This window comes from Ranitomeya imitator, chromosome 8, assembly GCF_032444005.1.
Source record: "Ranitomeya imitator isolate aRanImi1 chromosome 8, aRanImi1.pri, whole genome shotgun sequence".
Classification (NCBI taxonomy): Eukaryota; Metazoa; Chordata; class Amphibia; order Anura; family Dendrobatidae; genus Ranitomeya; species Ranitomeya imitator.
Genome location: NC_091289.1, coordinates 200,377,549 through 200,386,115, shown reverse-complemented (window position 1 = coordinate 200,386,115; position 8,567 = coordinate 200,377,549).

Here is an 8,567-nt window from a genome sequence, read left to right as displayed (position 1 = left end):
AGCATACAGGGACGGCCACACGTCCCACCGTACAGCTCAGAATACAGGGACGGCCACACGTCCCACCGTACAGCTCAGAATACAGGGACGGCCACACGTCCCACCGTACAGCTCAGAATACAGGGACGGCCACACGTCCCACCGTACAGCTCAGAATACAGGGACGGCGACGCGTCCCACCATACAGCTCAGCATACAGGGACGGCCGCACGTCCCACCGTACAGCTCAGAATACAGGGACGGCCACACGTCCCACCGTACAGCTCAGAATACAGGGACGACCACACGTCCCACCGTACAGCTCAGAATACAGGGACGGCCACACGTCCCACCGTACAGCTCAGAATACAGGGACGGCCACACGTCCCACCGTACAGCTCAGAATACAGGGACGGTCACACGTCCCACCGTACAGCTCAGCATACAGGGACGGCCACACGTCCCACCGTACAGCTCAGAATACAGGGACGGTCACACGTCCCACCGTACAGCTCAGAATACAGGGACGGTCACACGTCCCACCGTACAGCTCAGAATACAGGGACGGCCACACGTCCCACCGTACAGCTCAGCATACAGGGACGGCCACACGTCCCACCGTACAGCTCAGAATACAGGGACGGCCACACGTCCCACCGTACAGCTCAGAATACAGGGACGGCCACACGTCCCACCGTACAGCTCAGAATACAGGGACGGCGACACGTCCCACCATACAGCTCAGCATACAGGGACGGCCACACGTCCCACCGTACAGCTCAGCATACAGGGACGGCGACACGTCCCACCATACAGCTCAGCATACAGGGACGGCCACACGTCCCACCGTACAGCTCAGCACACAGGGACGGCCACACGTCCCACCGTACAGCTCAGAATACAGGGACGACCACACGTCCCACCGTACAGCTCAGCATACAGGGACGGCCACACGTCCCACCGTACAGCTCAGCATACAGGGACGGCCACACGTCCCACTGTACAGCTCAGAATACAGGGACGACCACACGTTTCACCGTACAGCTCAGCATACAGGGACGGCGACACATCCCACCGTACAGCTCAGAATACAGGGACGGCCACACGTCCCACCGTACAGCTCAGCATACAGGGACGACCACACGTTCCACCGTACAGCTCAGAATACAGGGACGGCCACACGTCCCACCGTACAGCTCAGCATACAGGGACGGCGACACGTCCCACCGTACAGCTCAGAATACAGGGACGGTCACACGTCCCACCGTACAGCTCAGAATACAGGGACGGTCACACGTCCCACCGTACAGCTCAGAATACAGGGACGACCACACGTCCCACCATACAGCTCAGCATACAGGGACGGCCGCACGTCCCACCATACAGCTCAGCATACAGGGACGGCGACACGTCCCACCGTACAGCTCAGAATACAGGGACAGCCACACGTCCCACCGTATAGTTCAGCATACAGGGACGGCCACACGTCCCACCGTACAGCTCAGAATACAGGGACGGCCACACGTCCCACCGTACAGCTCAGAATACAGGGACGGCCCCACGTCCCACCATACAGCTCAGAATACAGGGACGGCCACACGTCCCACCGTACAGCTCAGAATACAGGGACGGCCGCACGTCCCACCGTACAGCTCAGAATACAGGGACGGTCACACGTCCCACCGTACAGCTCAGCATACAGGGACGACCACACGTCACACCGTACAGCTCAGAATACAGGGACGGCCACACGTCCCACCGTACAGCTCAGAATACAGGGACGGCCACACGTCCCACCGTACAGCTCAGAATACAGGGACGGCCACACGTCCCACCGTACAGCTCAGAATACAGGGACGGCCACACGTCCCACCGTACAGCTCAGAATACAGGGACGGCCACACGTCCCACCGTACAGCTCAGAATACCGGGACGGCAGCACGTCCCACCGTACAGCTCAGAATACAGGGACGGCCACACGTCCCACCGTACAGCTCAGAATACAGGGACGGCCACACGTCCCACCGTACAGCTCAGAATACCGGGACGGCAGCACGTCCCACCGTACAGCTCAGAATACAGGGACGGCCACACGTCCCACCATACAGCTCAGAATACAGAGACGGCGACACGTCCCACCGTACAGCTCAGAATACAGGGACGGCCACACGTCCCACCGTACAGCTCAGAATACAGGGACGGCCACACGTCCCACCGTACAGCTCAGCATACAGGGACGGCCACACGTCCCACCGTACAGCTCAGCATACAGGGACGGCCACACGTCCCACCGTACAGCTCAGAATACAGGGACGGCCACACGTCCCACCGTACAGCTCAGCATACAGGGACGGCCACACGTCCCACCGTACAGCTCAGCATACAGGGACGGCCACACGTCCCACCGTACAGCTCAGAATACAGGGACGGCCACACGTCCCACCATACAGCTCAGCATACAGGGACGGCCACACGTCTCACCGTACAGCTCAGCATACAGGGACGGCCACACGTCCCACCGTACAGCTCAGCATACAGGGACGGCCACACGTCCCACCGTACAGCTCAGCATACAGGGACGGCCACACGTCCCACCGTACAGCTCAGAATACAGGGACGGCCACACGTCCCACCGTACAGCTCAGAATACAGGGACGGCCACACGTCCCACCGTACAGCTCAGCATACAGGGACGGCCACACGTCCCACCGTACAGCTCAGAATACAGGGACGGCCACACGTCCCACCGTACAGCTCAGAATACAGGGACGGCCACACGTCACACCGTACAGCTCAGAATACAGGGACGGCCACACGTCACACCGTACAGCTCAGCATACAGGGACGGCCACACGTCCCACCGTACAGCTCAGAATACAGGGACGGCCACACGTCCCACCGTACAGCTCAGAATACAGGGACGGCCACACGTCACACCGTACAGCTCAGCATACAGGGACGGCCACACGTCCCACCGTACAGCTCAGAATACAGGGACGGCCACACGTCCCACCGTACAGCTCAGAATACAGGGACGACCACACGTCCCACCGTACAGCTCAGAATACAGGGACGGCCACACGTCCCACCGTACAGCTCAGAATACAGGGACGGCCACACGTCCCACTGTACAGCTCAGCATACAGGGACGGCCACACGTCCCACCGTACAGCTCAGCATACAGGGACGACCACACGTCACACCGTACAGCTCAGAATACAGGGACGGCCGCACGTCCCACCGTACAGCTCAGAATACAGGGACGGCGACACGTCCCACCGTACAGCTCAGCACACAGGGACGACCACACGTCCCACCGTACAGCTCAGCATACAGGGACGGCCGCACGTCCCACCATACAGCTCAGAATACAGGAACGGCGACACGTCCCACCGTACAGCTCAGAATACAGGGACGGTCACACGTCCCACCGTACAGCTCAGAATACAGGGACGGCCACACGTCCCACCGTACAGCTCAGCATACAGGGACGGCCACACGTCCCACCGTACAGCTCAGAATACAGGGACGGTCACACATCCCACCGTACAGCTCAGAATACAGGGACGGTCACACGTCCCACCGTACAGCTCAGAATACAGGGACGGCCACACGTCCCACCGTACAGCTCAGAATACAGGGACGACCACACGTCCCACCATACAGCTCAGAATACAGGGACGGCGACACGTCCCACCGTACAGCTCAGAATACAGGGACGACCACACGTCACACCGTACAGCTCAGCATACAGGGACGGCCACACGTCACACCGTACAGCTCAGCATACAGGGACGACCACACGTCACACCGTACAGCTCAGAATACAGGGACGGCCACACATCCCACCGTACAGCTCAGAATACAGGGACGGCGACACGTCCCACCGTACAGCTCAGAATACAGGGACGGCGACACGTCCCACCGTACAGCTCAGAATACAGGGACGGCCACACGTCCCACCGTACAGCTCAGCATACAGGGACGGCCACACGTCCCACCGTACAGCTCAACATACAGGGACGACCACACGTCCCACCGTACAGCTCAGAATACAGGGACGGCCACACGTCCCACCGTACAGCTCAGAATACAGGGACGGCCACACGTCCCACCGTACAGCTCAGAATACAGGGACGGCCACACGTCCCACCGTACAGCTCAGAATACAGGGACGGTCACACGTCCCACCGTACAGCTCAGAATACAGGGACGGCCACACGTCCCACCGTACAGCTCAGCATACAGGGACGGCCACACGTCCCACCGTACAGCTCAGAATACAGGGACGGCCACACGTCCCACCGTACAGCTCAGAATACAGGGACGGCCACACGTCCCACCGTACAGCTCAGAATACAGGGACGGCCACACGTCCCACCATACAGCTCAGCATACAGGGACGGCCGCACGTCCCACCGTACAGCTCAGAATACAGGGACGGCCACACGTCCCACCGTACAGCTCAACATACAGGGACGGCCGCACGTCCCACCGTACAGCTCAGCATACAGGGACGGTCACACGTCCCACCGTACAGCTCAGCATACAGGGACGGCCACACGTCCCACCGTACAGCTCAGCATACAGGGACGTCCACACGTCCCACCATACAGCTCAGCATACAGGGACGGCCACACGTCCCACCGTACAGCTCAGAATACAGGGACGTCCACACGTCCCACCGTACAGCTCAGAATACAGGGACGGCCACACGTCCCACCGTACAGCTCAGCACACAGGGACGGCCCCACGTCCCACCGTACAGCTCAGCATACAGGGACGGCCACACGTCCCACCGTACAGCTCAGAATACAGGGACGGCCACACGTCCCACCGTACAGCTCAGCACACAGGGACGGCCCCACGTCCCACCGTACAGCTCAGCACACAGGGACGGCCCCACGTCCCACCGTACAGCTCAGAATACAGGGACGGCCACACGTCCCACCGTACAGCTCAGCACACAGGGACGGCCGCACGTCCCACCGTACAGCTCAGAATACAGGGACGGCCACACGTCCCACCGTACAGCTCAAAATACAGGGACGGCCGCACGTCCCACCGTACAGCTCAGCATACAGGGACGACCACACGTCCCACCGTACAGCTCAGAATACAGGGACGGCCACACGTCCCACCGTACAGCTCAGAATACAGGGACGGCCACACGTCCCACCGTACAGCTCAGAATACAGGGACGGCCCCACGTCCCACCGTACAGCTCAGAATACAGGGACGGCCACACGTCCCACCGTACAGCTCAGAATACAGGGACGGCCACACGTCCCACCGTACAGCTCAGAATACAGGGACGGTCACACGTCCCACCGTACAGCTCAGAATACAGGGACGGCCACACGTCCCACCGTACAGCTCAGAATACAGGGACGGCCACACGTCCCACCGTACAGCTCAGAATACAGGGACGGCCACACGTCACACCGTACAGCTCAGAATACAGGGACGGCCACACGTCCCACCGTACAGCTCAGAATACAGGGACGGCCACACGTCCCACCATACAGCTCAGAATACAGGGACGGCCACACGTCCCACCGTACAGCTCAGAATACAGGGACGGCCACACGTCCCACCGTACAGCTCAGAATACAGGGACGGCCACACGTCCCACCATACAGCTCAGAATACAGGGACGGCGACACGTCCCACCATACAGCTCAGCATACAGGGACGGCCACACATCCCACCGTACAGCTCAGAATACAGGGACGGCCACACGTCCCACCGTACAGCTCAGAATACAGGGACGGCCACACGTCCCACCGTACAGCTCAACATACAGGGACGGCCACACGTCCCACCGTACAGCTCAGCATACAGGGACGGCGACACGTCCCACCGTACAGCTCAGCATACAGGGACGGCCACACGTCCTACATTATTTAAAGTGTGATTCCTTCTGTCGGGTTGTTGCCATTTTCCTGGCGATTTTAGTAAACCGGAAGCAAATGGTTGTCAGCTATGAGGATGAACCTTGTGTGTGACATTGTTTTATTCCTTTATCTGTTAGTTTTCAACACTTGCTGGGCCAAATGTTCTGCATATTTTGTCATGGGTAGTCCAGTTTTATCTAAAATGTTTATTTTTTGTTTGTGTTTTTCGGTTAAAACATGGCAAAGGCAAAGCCAAAGTTATCAGCAGATGTCAGAAATGTAATTATTCTGAGAGTGAAGTCAGGCAAAAGCCAAAAGAGGGAACTGTGGAATAACACTGATTTCAGAGACAAGTGTCACGTGTAATAAAGAAAAAGAAGGTTCTGGAAGAGCCGACACCTAGAAGTGGGCGACCACGGGAAACTTCCTCCAAAGTTAGTCACGTTATTAAGAATGTGAAGTCGAAGAAGTAAAGAAAATGTTAACTTTGTACCATAGTGTTTTGTAGTAAGCCTTTAGTGGGTTCAGCCTATACGCCCTTAAAGAAGAAGTTAAAGTATTGTTCAAAGATTTGCACTTAGTAGAATACCCGGCTGGGTAAAGGAAATTAGTTATAGTCAGTAAGTTAGGATGTTATTTAAAATGTTTCAATATGTTTCTGTTGTAACGTTCAAGTGACCTCACCTCCCATAAAGGGAAGCATTGTTATATTTACCTATTCATAGCATTTTAAAATTTTGTATGTCTTTTTTCTAACATGTATTGTTGTTCTTCTTTTCCCAGTCCGGGAGTACTGGATTTAACAGGGGGGGGGGGGAGTGCAGCGCCCCAGAGTCCTGGTCGTTGCAGTAATGTCGCTCTGCCACTAAGGGGAGTGATGTTATGTCTGATTGCACTAAAGGAGTTCACCTGACCAGGTATCACAGTCACACATTACACTTCACACTCCGGCCACCAGGGGGAGCAAAAGGCACTATGTATTAGGCCACTCACACTCTGGTAAAACTGGGGGTTGGATAGGAAGTTAGGGAGAACGCAGCCTGGGAGAGCTCCAGGGAGGACCTGTCAGGGGTGAGTTCCTGGCAGGTGCCTAGCAGAAAGGACAGATCGTTACGGAGCCGCGCCTGCACTACCTTGCGGCGGCATCCTAAGGAAGGACACGAAGCGAAGGATATTGTGGAGAAGTGAGAAACGAGATCACAGCACAAAGGAGATAGAACCAGTAGGAGTTGTGCCCCGAGATCGGCAACATCCTACTGAGGCGCGTAGCCGGTGGCCGGAACGCCGAGGAAGTAACAGACTTCAAGCATTACTTCAAACAGCAGCAGGACAGTTGATTATAGGTTGGCTGTCTACCTTAAATCACCTAAGCAGACATAGGGGGCAATTGTGGGAGAGGGGCGTCTCTAGGGTCCCAGAATAGCTCCGAGTCTACCCATCAAACGGGTGCGTCCTAGCCAGATAAACTGGGGGACGCAGAGAGAGAGAACGAACGAATACGAAAGTTGTGAGGACTATCCCGAATGCTCAGCAGGTAAGGACTACAACGCACAGGCGCTAGTTGGTAGGCACTGATTTCTACCTGCAGGGGGAGCTCTGGATGTGCCTTCGGACCGGCCGGACTCAGCCAGCCCTGTTAGCAGTGCTCTGAATTGCAGACCCCGGGGTCTTCGGTAAAGGGGTGGAGAGACTGCAACCCTGTGTCCTCGTTATTAACTGCGCCTCACATCATCGCCACCTACACTACTGGGGGGCCCTGGGGATGTACTTCACTTGTGGGAAGGTATACCTTCTGGCTGCCGTTCCATCACCCCGGCGGGCCCCTGGACAGCGTCGGTCGCCCTGACCGAGTAACGCAGGTGGCGTCACGAACCCTTGACAAACTTTCATCACCCTTTCATTGGACGCCCCTTAGCAGGGTCACGGACCGGGTCCAGCCATCGTGACAACCCCAGCACCGAGACAGAGAGGACCGGTAGCGAGTACCCCGCGGCCCTGCGTCTGGGAGCGCTCCACTGCCACATGGTAAAACCAGAGTATGCCGGGGCTGGAAATATCAGCCAATGATACTAGGCACATGTCTAGTCATAAATTGGTTAGCAAAGAAAAAGTTTCTCCTGTTGCAATAGCCCCAGCCAATCACCTGATTTGCACCCTACAGAGCACCTTTGGGATGAAATAGGGAATGTGATTGTGTGATAGAAGTGCAAGTGCTGAGGATTATAAGGTCCCAATGATGTAAAAGAAGAAATCACACGATGTAATGCTGCAAAGGGAAACCACCTTACAACAGCGCTGATGGCGGAATAGGGAATATTACATAGTAACAACAATCATGTTCAAGTGAAAAAATACCCAGAATATTAATATCAGATACATAAGTGTCTCCCCTAATGCACATGGACGGTTCCCCCGTGAAGATGTGGACGTGCATTGGGGCAGTGACCCTCCGTATTCTGTACGGGCCAGCGGCATTGCTTTCCCTTCTCACCAGTATTACATTGTGTACTTTGCTATTTCTACTATTACTTCATTCGTTTCTTATCACCCCGAGCACTTGCACTTATTTAGATGCAGCTGCACTTTATGGGCAATGATAGAGAATTGGCCTCCTGTGAGACTTGGTGCTTGATACCTGATATTTTACCGGTTCGGGCGGCTCTATCACAATGTCACTCGGTGGCTTCTGTC